At 41.3% G+C, this 15,184-nt stretch overlaps 1 protein-coding gene across 3 annotated transcripts in view; it reads right to left on the minus strand.

Moving 5' to 3' along the window:
* The window catches only part of LOC128666427 (small integral membrane protein 4), a 39,882-nt gene that overhangs the window by 11,855 nt on the left and 12,843 nt on the right, over positions 1 to 15,184 (minus strand). The gene's annotated exons all lie outside the window — the stretch shown is intronic.

The raw sequence follows: 15,184 nt of genomic DNA on the forward strand, positions 1-15,184 counted from the left end.
TCAATACATTTAGTACACATTCTCCTATGGGGCTCCACCATGGCTTTCAAACATAATGAACAAGTAGGTTCCTCTGTGTCAGACATGTTTAAACAGACTAGCAATGAGACTAGCAAGCTTGGAAAACACTTTAAAACAAGTTTACAAGCAATATAAAAAACGTTACTGCGCCTTTAAGAAACACAAATTTTCCCAAATTTTGAAATAACAGTGAAAAAATGCAGTTACACTAACGAAATTTTTACAGTGTATGTAATAAGTTAGCAGAGCATTGCACCCACTTGCAAATGGATGATTAACCCCTTAATACCAAAAACGGAATAACAAATGACAAAAACGTTTTTTAAACAGTCACAACAACTGCCACAGCTCTACTGTGGCTTTTTACCTCCCTCAATACGACTTTTGAAGCCTTTTGAGCCCTTCAGAGAAGTCCTGGATCATGCAGGAAGAAGCTGGAAGAAAAATATTTTAACTGCACATACCTTATTGCAAGAAAACCTGCACGCTATTCCCCCTCTGAAGTTACCTCACTCCTCAGAATATGTGAGAACAGCAAAGGATCTTAGTTACTTCTGCTAAGATCATAGAAAACGCAAGCAGATTCTTCTTCTAAATACTGCCTGAGATAAACAGTACACTCCGGTACCATTTAAAAATAACAAACTTTTGATTGAAGAAATAAACTAAGTATAAAACACCACAGTCCTCTTACGACCTCCATCTTAGTTGAGAGTTGCAAGAGAATGACTGGGTATGGCAGTGAGGGGAGGAGCTATATAGCGGCTCTGCTGTGGGTGATCCTCTTGCAACTTCCTGTTGGGAAGGAGAATATCCCACAAGTAATGGATGGATCCGTGGACTGGATACACTTGACAAGAGAAATAAATGCTTAAAACAATCTCTCAATCTTGTAATCCAAAAACTAAATGTGCAGGATTGGGGACACACAAAATGGTGATTGTGGATTTAGCAATTACATTACAGGTCTGGGTCAGTCCATCTCAAGTGGTGAAATAATGGTAAAGTTTCAGAAATATATTGTGTCATCTATGGTAGCATTCTACTGTAAAACATTTGAGTTTGAGATTCAACTGGTTATAGAGGTAGGGATAGTATAAATATGTGAAAAAGCCTACTTTATTCATGCATTTTGATAAATGAACAGATGTAATATAAGCATAACAATTAACAGTATTTGACAGTAATTATGTTTATGATTGACACAAGCTACATGCTTAATTAGAAGTCTCTTGGAAATGTTGTGGGATCGTATGTTGGCAGTAGTCAACTCAGCAGGTGTCCGTTTTCTGAGAACATTGTTCATGGGAACCCACACTTTTTGTCCAGGTAGGTGGAAGAATTCCATTCGACTTTTAGAGCAAAGTGCTTCTCATGGTTGCACAAATTGGCAAAATTGTTTTTATATTGGCTTGCAAAGATAACCCTTTCTGTTTCAGTGATGTAATTCCAAGAGCTTCTTTTGGAATGTGTGAACTGCAACCATTTTGTGTTCTAGATGAGCACTTATGATGCAAAAACTGCGGCTCTTAATTCCTTCCCCCTTTGTTACAAATACGGAAGGCAGTGGCCCTTCGTTCTATTCGGTTAAACCAAATAAAATAAAAATAAAAATGGTGGGTTTGCAATACCAACACATAGAGGAAAACCACTAAAAAAATGTTTTTTTTGTAAAATTAAAAATGATCAAGCAAGGGGGGCGGAGTTAACCAGGGAAGCAGCAAGACGTGTTTTAAAAGACCTCCTGAATATATTTACCATTTTACTGTTAATTCCTCGATTTAACTCCAGTTTTGTGCTGCTTAAACTACTGAAGGATTGAGTTTCTTCTCTCAAACTCTGACCTGATCAAAGTCCTCTAAAGGACCTTTTAAGTCCACAAGAGAATTGTCTAAAAACAAAATTTATGCTTACCTGATAAATTCATTTCTCCTGTAGTGTGGTCAGTCCACGGGTCATCATTACTTCTGGGATATTATCTCCTCCCCTACAGGAAGTGCAAGAGGATTCACCCAGCAGAGCTGCTATATAGCTCCTCCCCTCTACGTCACCTCCAGTCATTCGACCAAAGGACCAACGAGAAAGGAGAAGCCCAAGGGTGTAGTGGTGACTGGAGTATAATCCAAAAAAATTTTTAAGCCTGCCATAAAAAACAGGGCGGGCCGTGGACTGACCACACTACAGGAGAAATGAATTTATCAGGTAAGCATAAATTTTGTTTTCTCCTGTTAAGTGTGGTCAGTCCACGGGTCATCATTACTTCTGGGATACCAATACCAAAGCAAAAGTACACGGATGACGGGAGGGATAGGCAGGCTCTTTATACGGAGGGAACCACTGCCTGAAGAACCTTTCTCCCGAAAACAGCCTCCGAAGAAGCAAAAGTGTCAAATTTGTAAAATTTGGAAAAAGTATGAAGAGAAGACCAAGTTGCAGCCTTGCAAATCTGTTCAACAGAAGCCTCATTCTTAAAGGCCCAAGTGGAAGCCACAGCTCTAGTAGAATGAGCTGTAATTCTTTCAGGAGGCTGCTGTCCAGCAGTCTCATAGGCTAATCGTATTATGCTACGAATCCAAAAGGAGAGAGAGGTAGCCGAAGCTTTTTGACCTCTCTTCTGACCAGAATAAACGACAAACAGGGAAGACGTTTGACGAAAATCCTTAGTTGCCTGTAGATAAAATTTCAGGGCACGGACTACATCTAGATTGTGTAGCAGACGTTCCTTCTTCGAGGAAGGATTAGGACACAAAGATGGAACAACAATCTCCTGATTGATATTCCTGTTAGTGACCACCTTAGGTAGGAACCCAGGTTTAGTACGCAGAACTACCTTGTCTGAATGAAAAATCAGATAAGGAGAATCACAATGTAAGGCAGATAACTCAGAAACTCTTCGAGCCGAGGAAATAGCCATTAAAAACAGAACTTTCCAAGATAACAACTTGATATCAATGGAATGAAGGGGTTCAAACGGAACACCCTGTAAAACATTAAGAACTAAGTTCAAACTCCATGGCGGAGCAACAGTTTTAAACACAGGCTTGATCCTAGCTAAAGCCTGACAAAAAGCTTGAACGTCCGGAACTTCTGACAGACGTTTGTGTAAAAGAATGGACAGAGCTGAAATCTGTCCCTTTAAAGAACTAGCAGATAACCCCTTTTCTAAACCTTCTTGTAGAAAAGACAATATCCTTGGAATTCTAACCTTACTCCATGAGTAACTCTTGGATTCGCACCAATATAAGTATTTACGCCATATTTTATGGTAAATCCTTCTGGTAACAGGCTTCCTAGCCTGTATTAAGGTATCAATAACTGGCTCAGAAAAACCACGTTTTGATAAAATCAAGCGTTCAATTTCCAAGCAGTCAGCTTCAGAGAAGTTAGATTTTGATGTTTGAATGGACCCTGGATCAGAAGGTCCTGTTTCAGAGGTAGAGACCAAGGCGGACAGGATGACATGTCCACTAGATCTGCATACCAAGTCCTGCGTGGCCATGCAGGTGCTATTAGAATCACTGATGCTCTCTCCTGTTTGATTCTGGCAATCAATCGAGGAAGCATCGGGAAGGGTGGAAACACATAAGCCATCCCGAAGGTCCAAGGTGCTGTCAAAGCATCTATCAGAACCGCTCCCGGATCCCTTGATCTGGACCCGTAGCGAGGAAGCTTGGCGTTCTGACGAGACGCCATGAGATCTATCTCTGGTTTGCCCCAACGTCGAAGTATCTGGGCAAAGACCTCCAGATGAAGTTCCCACTCCCCCGGATGAAAAGTCTGACGACTTAAGAAATCCGCCTCCCAGTTCTCCACTCCCGGGATGTGGATTGCAGACAGGTGGCAAGAGTGAGACTCTGCCCAGTGAATTATCTTTGATACTTCCATCATTGCTAGGGAGCTTCTTGTCCCTCCCTGATGGTTGATGTAAGCTACAGTCGTGATGTTGTCCGACTGAAACCTGATGAACCCCCGAGTTGTTAACTGGGGCCAAGCCAGAAGAGCATTGAGAACTGCTCTCAATTCCAGAATGTTTATTGGAAGGAGACTCTCCTCCTGATTCCATAGTCCCTGAGCCTTCAGAGAATTCCAGACAGCACCCCAACCTAGAAGGCTGGCGTCTGTTGTTACAATTGTCCAGTCTGGCCTGCTGAATGGCATTCCCCTGGACAGGTGTGGCCGATAAAGCCACCATAGAAGAGAATTTCTGGTCTCTTGATTCAGATTCAGAGTGGGGGACAAATCTGAGTAATCCCCATTCCACTGACTTAGCATGCACAATTGCAGCGGTCTGAGATGTAGGCGTGCAAAAGGTACTATGTCCATTGCCGCTACCATTAAGCCGATCACCTCCATGCATTGAGCTACTGACGGGTGTTGAATGGAATGAAGGACCCGGCATGCATTTTGAAGCTTTGTTAACCTGTCTTCTGTCAGATAAATCTTCATTTCTACAGAATCTATCAGAGTCCCCAAGAAGGGAACTCTTGTGAGTGGAAAGAGAGAACTCTTCTTTTCGTTCACCTTCCATCCATGCGACCTTAGAAATGCCAGTACTAACTCTGTATGAGATTTGGCAGTTTGAAAGCTTGAAGCTTGTATCAGAATGTCGTCTAGGTACGGAGCTACCGAAATTCCTCGCGGTCTTAGTACCGCCAGAAGAGTACCCAGAACCTTTGTGAAGATTCTTGGAGCTGTAGCCAATCCGAATGGAAGAGCTACAAACTGGTAATGCCTGTCTAGAAAGGCAAACCTTAGATACCGGTAATGATTTCTGTGAATCGGTATGTGAAGGTAAGCATCCTTTAAATCCACTGTGGTCATGTACTGACCCTCTTGGATCATGGGCAAAATTGTTCGAATCGTTTCCATCTTGAACGATGGAACTCTTAGGAATTTGTTTAGGATTTTTAAATCCAAGATTGGCCTGAAAGTTCCCTCTTTTTTGGGAACTACAAACAGATTTGAGTAAAACCCTTGTCCTTGTTCCGACCGCGGAACTGGATGGATCACTCCCATTAATAAAAGATCTTGTACGCAGCGTAGGAACGCTTCTTTCTTTATTTAGTTTGTTGACAACCTTGACAGATGAAATCTCCCTCTTGGGGGAGAGGATTTGAAGTCCAGAAGGTATCCCTGAGATATGATCTCTAACGCCCAGGGATCCTGAACATCTCTTGCCCAAGCCTGGGTGAAGAGAGAAAGTCTGCCCCCTACTAGATCCGGTCCCGGATCGGGGGCCCTCGATTCATGCTGTCTTAGGGGCAGCAGCAGGTTTCCTGGCCTGCTTGCCCTTGTTCCAGGACTGGTTAGGTTTCCAGCCTTGTCTGTAGCGAGCAACAGTTCCTTCCTGTTTTGGTGCAGAGGAAGTTGATGCTATTCCTGTTTTAAAATTACGAAAGGAACGAAAATTAGACTGTCTAGCCCTAGGTTTGGCTTTGTCCTGAGGCAGGGCATGGCCTTTACCTCCTGTAATGTCAGCGATAATCTCCTTCAACCCGGGCCCGAATAAGGTCTGCCCTTTGAAAGGTATATTAAGCAATTTAGATTTAGAAGTAACATCAGCTGACCAGGATTTTAGCCACAGCGCTCTGCGTGCCTGAATGGCAAATCCGGAATTCTTAGCCGTAAGTTTAGTTAAATGTACTACGGCATCTGAAATAAATGAGTTAGCTAACTTAAGGGTTCTAAGTGTGAGTGTAATCTCATCTAGTGTAGATGATTCAAGTGTCTCTTCCAGAGACTCAAACCAAAATGCTGCTGCAGCCGTGACAGGCGCAATACATGCAAGAGGTTGCAATATAAAACCTTGTTGAACAAACATTTTCTTAAGGTAACCCTCTAATTTTTTATCCATTGGATCTGAAAAGGCACAGCTATCCTCCACCGGGATAATGGTACGCTTAGCCAAAGTAGAAACTGCTCCCTCCACCTTAGGGACCGTTTGCCATAAGTCCCGTGTGGTGGCGTCTATTGGAAACATTTTTCTAAATATCGGAGGAGGTGAGAACGGCACACCGGGCCTATCCCACTCCTTAGTAACAATTTCAGTAAGTCTCTTAGGTATAGGAAAAACATCAGTACTCGCCGGTACCGCAAAATATTTATCCAACCTACACATTTTCTCTGGTATTGCAACTGTGTTACAATCATTCAGAGCCGCTAACACCTCCCCTAGTAATACACGGAGGTTTTCCAGCTTAAATTTAAAATTTGAAATATCTGAATCCAATCTGTTTGGATCAGAACCGTCACCAACAGAATGAAGTTCTCCGTCCTCATGTTCTGCCGCCTGTGACGCAGTGTCTGACATGGCCCTAATATTATCAGCGCACTCTGTTCTTACCCCAGAGTGATCACGCTTGCCTCTAAGTTCTGGTAATTTAGCCAAAACTTCAGTCATGACAGTAGCCATATCCTGTAATGTGATTTGAAATGGCCGCCCAGATGTACTCGGCGCTACAATATCACGCACCTCCCGAGCGGGAGATGCAGGTACTGACACGTGAGGCGAGTTAGTCGGCATAACTCTCCCCTCGTTATCTGGTGAAATATGTTCAATTTGTACAGATTGACTTTTATTTAAAGTAGCATCAATACAGTTAGTACATAAATTTCTATTGGGCTCCACTTTGGCATTAGTACATATAACACATGTATCTTCCTCTGAATCAGACATGTTTAACACACTAGCAATTAACTAGCAACTTGGAAATGCTTTTTCAAGTAATTTACAATTATATGAAAACGAACTGTGCCTATAAGAAGCACAGAAAAAATTATGACAGTTGAAAATAATTAAGTTATAGCATCAAATCTTTGTAAGAAATATACAATTTTAGCAAAGGATTGTTCCCATTAGCAAAGTATAACTAACCCTGTCAGCAGAAAAAATACACAAATAAACGTTTTTTATCACAGTCAGCTACACTCTTCACAGCTCTGCTGTGATGATTACCTCCCTCAAAAAAGGATTTGAAGATCCCTGAGTTCTGAAGAGATGAACCGGATCATGCAGGAAGAAAATGAACCTCTGACTGAATTTTTTGATGCATAGTAAAAGCGCCAAAAATGGCCCCTCCCCCTCACACATAACAGTGAGAGAGATCAGTGAACTGCTTTAAATTAAACAAAACTATTGCCAAGTGGAAAAAATAGTGCCCACAACATTTTTTCACCCAGTACCTCAGAGGAATAAACGTTTTTACATGCCAGCAAAAAAACGTTTAACCTCAATAAATCAATTGTTATTTAAAACCTATTGCAAGTCCCTGCAAATTAGGTAAAATCTATGCATACAGTATAAAACCAGTGAAGTACCATTCACCAGAATACTGAAGTGTAAAATATACATACATGACAGCCTGATACCAGCTACATCTACTGCATTTAAGGCTGAGTTTACATTATAACGGTATGGCAGGATTTTCTCATCAATTCCATGTCAGAAAATAACAAACTGCTACATACCTCTTTGCAGATTAATCTGCCCGCTGTCCCCTGATCTGAAGTTTACCTCTCCTCAGATGGCCCGAGAAACAGCAATATGATCTTAACTACTCCGGCTAAAATCATAGAAAAAACTCAGGTAGATTCTTCTTCAAATTCTACCAGAGAATGAATAACACACTCCGGTGCTATTATAAAATAACAAACTTTTGATTGAAGGTAATAAATTAATTAAATCACCACAGTCCTCTCACACATCCTATCTATTCGTTGGGTGCAAGAGAATGACTGGAGGTGACGTAGAGGGGAGGAGCTATATAGCAGCTCTGCTGGGTGAATCCTCTTGCACTTCCTGTAGGGGAGGAGATAATATCCCAGAAGTAATGATGACCCGTGGACTGACCACACTTAACAGGAGAAAGTGCAGCCTGGGAGGTGTGACACAAGGAGACTGAGTACGGTTTGTTACACACCAACCTTTCCAATTTTCCGGGTTATATATCCATATTACACTTAAGGATACCTTACCATAACTATTTGATTACTCACAATGGAGGAAGTCTTGCAAACTCTACAAACTCTATTCCCGGACATTGAGAAGGTAATGCTCAGAAGTATTGACAGCCTAAATATTGCTACCACAAGGTGAAAAGCCGCAGAAGATTACCTCGCTGACACTCTCTCCAGAAGGGCTGTTATATAGTGATCGGCAGACGCAAGGCATGGAACATATTACCGTTGCATGGAGTGGTCTGACCTCGTGGGATGCGGCTGATCCCTGGGACCAGACTCCCATACTTACCACATGCAAGGCTGAAGACTCAACTGATATCCACGGCAATACACTGCAGGACCCAGCGTACATATATATTATTACAGAGTGGAAGCGCCCCAGTCATGTGTCCTTTGACCGTCCCATGCTAACTTGGTCAGCAACAAAGAAAGACACTGCCAAGAGTCTACTTGAAACAGAGAGCTGCGACAAAATGTCTGAATCACTAGAAAGCTATCTTCAGGAGGTTAAAATAGCTGCTAAGCAAGTATGGATGAACATTTATCTCACCCTCTTCGAATGAATGGCCAGGAAGACTGGCATAGGGTAGGACATTGAGTTCTATTTCACAGAGACTATATCACTCAGTTATTGCGGTTCTTTTTCTTACTTCTGAGAACCATTGAAAGTTAATTAGCACTTGTAAACTTTACTCACCAGATGTATAAACCATTTAATATGTCTATTATATGGTATGCGGTTATAAATTAGTTTACCAGACACTTTTAAGCCTCCATTAGACCACTTCTATACAGCACGGTAGCATATTACATCATATCAGACTTGTAAGAGCTCTGCTAGATGCACTTTAATGGAGTTAACTATCATGCCTTTTGGCAGACGGTGTTTTTAAAACCACAATATCCTGAGACAAAAGGTAAATACCAATCTCCACCACTAGATGGGAGTCAGCAACCAGTTATAGTTTTATTTCTCTAATAATCCTCATTAAACTTCCTATATGACCTATAGTGACACTGATTTATAGAACCTTTTTTTATCAAGATACGCAGTAGTTCTAATAAAACTTAATTTAGGTCCCTCCTACCCAGTACACCATGACTGAAGCCTATAGATCCAGATTTAATACCGACATACTCTCCTATGCTACACACTATATGTCACCGTAGTTGAGACCCCACCGAGCTATATGTAGACATTCAATGATATTTTAGAAGTCAAACATTCGCGACTTGGTAACTTTTTTAATTTAATTATTCCTATCCTCCCAAGAATCCAATTTTTTGTCACTAGAGCCGCTTCCCCCCGTAATCGTTTACTTGAGTAAACTTAAAAAAAATATATCCTTAGACCTATATCCCCCAATTACCATTATAAATGCAGACTGATTACAGAAGGGATTGAATAACGTATAATACTTAAGCCTAGTTCATCTAACCAAATAATACTTAAATCCAGAGGATTACGTTGTACACTATTATCTAGAAATTAGAGTTGAGATCCTAATATAGCTCCCTATACCATAGAACATGTCTATTAATAATTGCTTTCAATAAACTCTCAGTGTATTATATAACAATAAAGAAATCCACAGGAGATGCAACTGAAAAGAAAAAAAAAATAGTCAAGCAACCTATGTTGGACCACTTGAGATCTGTTAACTCATGCATGCCCCCCTCTATCAGCAGATATACACATATGCCCCATGCACAGTAAAACTTAAGGACATATTGCGTGTGAATACTGGAAGCCTTCACATTTGTACAATCACTGGATATTGCTGCTCGGTCTGTGGGGGGTGAGTCGGTGGGCCCGGGTAAGTGCTAATGTTATTCTTTGTGAATTGTCTGTTAATGTTTTTGTTTTGTTTTTTGTTTTGTCTTTTGGTTGTTTAACTGGAAAAAATGAAAATTGTGTGGACAGTTTGGTTCCCTGCCTCTGCAGGATGAAATCTTCCTTTACTTCATCAGTTACTATGATGGACTTGGCGAATCTTACATGTGCTTTGGCATTTCTTATTGTTAAACTTGTCATGTATATGGTGGATCATTTTGTCCTCACTATTTATAAATAAAGTTAAAAAAAAAAAAAGGACATATTGCTTTCATATAAAAGAATGTGATTGCCCAACACTTCCTAGAGAGAACAAAAAGCAAATTCTATAACCTAGTTTTTCAAAATGTTGCAGATGATATAGCTGCTTTAAGCAACTTTCTATGTTACAGAATTTGTCTACTTCATTTTTTTTTTTTTTTTTTTTTTTTTTTTTATAAACAAGCTTTATTAGTATAAATGATAATTTTACAATTGCCATGGATATAATCCGGCGTAATATATCATAAACAATAATACAATGAAGAAGAAAGATACAAAGGGCCGGGTCAGTTCTATCTGCTGCATACAGATCCAAGGGACTAAGTATTGGTAGAGTCTCACATAAAGTCCTGGCAAAGTTCGTAGTAGCTTGTGTTGATTTTTCTTTTTTTAAAATAACACTTGTGGATGAAACTTCCACTTAACATTTAAACTGAGCAATGTGACAGAGATCCTAGTTTTGCTATGGACTACGGGGGTTATTTGGCTACACAAAGTATCTAAGTACCAGAGAGTTTTTAGTTAGCTATGGTGGAGTTCTAGCAAGTGTGTGGGTGTATGTTTCCCAATAGAAAGACATGGCGCAATAGAAATCCATCCTTTTTGTTTTCTGATAGTGAAACCTTTCCAGGGAAAGAAGGAGAGTGACATTTTGTACCCACTCTTTCTGGGTAGGAATATGTTGCTGTTTCCACAGTCTAGGGACCAGTTGCTTAGCCCCACTTAACATAATATATAGTAAGACCTGTCTGTATTTGCATTTGATCTTAGGGGGTTTGTTGAATAATAGCGTTATAGGGTTGAAGGGGATAGTGATGTTGAGGACCTTTTGAATTTCCCTGTGGATGTCCAGCCAGAAAGGCTGAAGTGTGGGGCAAGTCCACCAAATGTGGAGGAGTGTTCCTACTTGTTTGCAGTCTCTCCAACATAGTGGATCTGTGTGGGGGTAAATTTTAGCAAGCCTGCTGGGGTAAAGGTACCACCTTTCTAAAAGTTTTATGTTCGTCTCGGTGATGCTCATTGAGGAAGGGGCCTTCCCCATTTGCTGGAATATTATGTCCCATGTCTCAGATGGGATCTCATGCCCCAACTCGGCTTCCCATGCTTTTGTATATGACGGAAGGTTTTTGGAGTGCAGGGTAATTAAGATTTTATATATTTTTGAGAGAGTGCCCTGCGCTAATAATGGGGAATGGCATAGTGTTTCGAATGGGTTTAGATTTCTAACCAAGTTATGTTTATCTTTGTGGTGGGAGAAAAAGTGGGCTAGTTGTAAATATTCGAACCATCTTTCAAAAAAGCTTATGTTTTTGTCCGCAAGGGCGGTTTTTTGTATGATGGTGCCTTTTTCTAGGACTAGGTGGCAGGGTAAACCCGCAGCTAGTGTGTACAGTTCCAGAGACCGTTTTTGGAGTAGTGGAGGGAAGTCTTTGTTGTGTAGTAGGGGAGTAAGTGGCGAGGGTAAGGTCGAAATGCCTTTCTGTGAACTTATAAGATGATCCCATGTGGAGAGTGTATCGGTTACTAACGAGGGTGTGAGAGGTGATAATGTCCTATGTTGTCTATATGTCCAACACACCGACCCTAGGCTTCTTGAAGTGGATAGGTCGTGTTCAAGCTTAACCCATTCTTTGTCAGTACTGTTTTTGCACCAGTCGACTATTCTAGTTAGTTGCGCTGCCTGTGAGTAAAATAAAAGGTTGGGTACCCCTAGTCCCCCCTCGTCCCTTTTCCTGTAGAGGGTGGTTTTAGAGATTCTAGGGCGTTTGTGGGCCCATATATAGCCATTAACGAAGGACTGCGCATTGCGAATGTAGTGTAGGGGAGGTTGGATGGGTAGGGTTTGGAACATGTATAAAAAGCGAGGCAGGATGCTCATCTTAAATGCTTGAACTCTGCCAAGCCAGGAAAGGGATTTGTTACGCCAAGCTCCCATATCTGTTCTAATGGATTCTAAAAGGTGTTGGTGGTTTTGGCGATATAGAGCTTCTTTTGAGGTCGTTAGCTTTATCCCTAGATATTTTATGGAAGAAGGTTGGGACCGAAATTGGTATAAATTAGTGATCTGCTGGGCTGTCTGGTTTGAGATATCGATACCTAGGAACTCTGATTTCTGCTTATTTATTTTGAAATTAGAGAGGGCGCTATAAGCACCCATTACCGGCAGAAGTGCTTCTAGGGACTGTGAGGGGGAGGTCAGTGAAAATAAAATATCGTCCGCATAGAGAGTTAGTTTGTAGTGAGTGTCTGCTATGTGAATACCGTAAATTTTTTCGTCATTCCTAATCTTGGAGGCAAGCACCTCCATGGCCAGAATAAACAAGATGGGGGAAAGGGGGCAGCCCTGCCTCGTTCCATTTGATATAGGGAATGCATTTGACAAAGAATCATTTAACTTTATGCGGGCTTTCGGCGTGTGGTATAAGGCAAATATTTTCTCAATGAGTCTATTTCCCAGGCCAAATCGAGTGAGCGTTGACCGAAGGAACAACCAATCCAACCTATCGAAAGCCTTTTCGGCATCGATGGCTAGAAAGATAGATGGGATGTTTTGTGACTGGGTATATTCGATTAAATTTAGGATTTTGATGGTGTTGTCTCGCGCTTCTCTTCGGGGGACAAATCCCACTTGATTTGTGTGGATCAGTTGAGGGAGGATCTTATTGAGTCTGGTGGCTATGAGTTTAGCATAAAGCTTAACGTCTACGTTTAGAAGCGAGATGGGACGAAAGTTAGAGGGGTGGTCTATGGGCTTTCCGGGTTTAGGGATCACAGAAATATGCGCCTCCAGCATGGGGGGGAGAAAGGGGTGTTCCTGGTCAACTAGGTTAAATAAGGTGCATAATTGTGGAAGCAAGCTAGGTGCAAACTTTTTGTAATAAGCGACCGAGAGTCCGTCAGGGCCAGGACTTTTGCCCGATGGTAAATCTTTCAGGGTGGTTATGAGTTCAGTCAATGAGAAGGGTTCGTCTAATTCTGCCGCTTGTGCATCAGTGAGTTGCGGTAACGGGGTGCTTAGGAGATAGTTGTTTATGGCATTACTGGGGTCGGGGGGGCGGTCAGGGTTAGTGAGGTTGTAGAGATTGGAATAATACGCCTCAAATTGGGAAAGTATTTCAGGGGTGGTATTAACAGTTTGGTTCGTAGGGGTTTTAATCTCATGGATAAAGGTTTTAAGTTTTTTAAGCTTTAAGGAGCGCGCTAGGAGTTTTCCCGCCCTGTTACTTTCGAAATAAAATTTTTGTTTAGTCAATAAGGCCAGTGCATTAGCTTCACTAAGTTGTAAGTCATGAACTGCTTTCCTAGCTTTCATTAAGTCGGCTAAAAGATGGGGGGAGGAAGGGTTTCGTTTATGGTCATATTCAAGTTTGGCTAGGAGGTCAGTGGATGTTTTATACATCTGCCGTGCATTCTTTCTAGCTTGTGCTTGTTGTTTTATGAGTTCCCCCCTGATAAAACATTTGTGAGCCTCCCAGACAACAAAAGGGTCTGTTTCCGGTAGGGAGTTAAATCTAAAATACTCCTGTAGAAGCTTTTCTAAATTGGAAACCAGGGTTGGGGAATCTAATAGTCTCTCATCTAGTTTCCACTGGAAGTTGCCACTGGGAGCCGATGGCCATTTGAGTGTTGTTAGTACTGCCGAGTGGTCTGACCATACTGTATGTGAGAGCTTGGAAGATAAAACATTGGAAAGGCCTCTTTGGTTAGTAATAAGGTAGTCAATTCTACTATATGAACTATGAGGGGCAGAGAAGAAGGTATAGTCCCTCTTCTCAGGGTGGATGAATCTCCAGGTGTCAAACAGTGTTTGGTCTAACAAAAGTTTCCATAGTTGTTTGATTGTGTGTTTAGATGTTGTGGGTCGGGGATTCGAAGAATCTAAGTGTGGTTGAATGGGGAGGTTGAAATCTCCCCCAAGATATAGTGCACCTATTGTGTGGTCTAAAATCTGAGCAAAACTTTTCTTGAAAAAAGGGAGTTGTCTGGTGTTGGGAGCATAAAGATTAACCAGTGTCACCGGGGAGCCAAACAAGGTGCCAGTTACACATAAGAACCTACCCTCTGTATCAGTGAATACTTCATTTTTTTATTGTTTAAAAAGATAGATCACACCTTTAGCACCCATTCCCCAGATTGCACAACCAACATTGTTATAGTACTTTATAACCTTTAAACCTCTAAATGTCTTCCTGTTTCTAAGCCTCTGCAAGCCGTCTCTTATGTCAGGGGATTTTACCAGCTTTTCACAGCCAGACAGTGCTAGTTTATGTGTGCCATATAATGTGCTCAATCCCATGGAGTTATTTATGAAGCAGCACTAATTGGATACAATGCAAGTTTGTAAATAGCAGTCTGTAGAGGCTTAGATACAAGGTAATGACAGCGGTAAAAAGTATATTAATATAACAGTGCTGGTTATGCAAAACTAGGGAATGGACAATAAAGGGATTATCTATCTTTTTAAATAATAAACATGTTCAGGCACACTGTCCCTTTAAAATCCCTTTAAATTGTGACAGATTGTATTAGAAGCAATGTTGCTATTTCAGGTGTATTACAAAATGAAAATGCTGTTTTATATGCATTCTGTCTGGGCTAAAATAAGGCAGCTGGAACAAAGAAACAAAGTACTCTTTGCATGTTATCAGTTGGGCAGGCAATATAGCCAAGACCCTGAAGGCTAACTTGGCCTGAACAGCTGCAGTAACTCTTGCAGGCAATGCAGAGGAAGAGGTTAAGGCCTTTACCTACGTGAGGAGTGTCATAGACAAACAGGGTAGCACCTATGCCAAATTCAAGGCAAGAATCAGCAAAGCAAGCACTTCCTTCATTCAGCTAAAGAAAATCTGGAGCTCCAAGATAAGGCTTTTTAACACCAAGTAAAATCGGCATTCTGTATAGAGCAGAAACTTGGAGGACAACAGTGACCCCCACCACAAAGTGCAGAAATGTATCAACACCTGTCTAAAAAAATCCTCCAAATCCACTGTTCAAACACCATTAGCAACAACGACCTATGACAGCAGACTTTCCAACCCCCTGCCCATTAAGAAATCATGAAAACAAGCTGGGTATAGGTCACACTCTCTGCAATCCTGCATCAAACGT

Source organism: Bombina bombina, chromosome 7, assembly GCF_027579735.1.
Source record: "Bombina bombina isolate aBomBom1 chromosome 7, aBomBom1.pri, whole genome shotgun sequence".
Taxonomy (NCBI): Eukaryota; Metazoa; Chordata; class Amphibia; order Anura; family Bombinatoridae; genus Bombina; species Bombina bombina.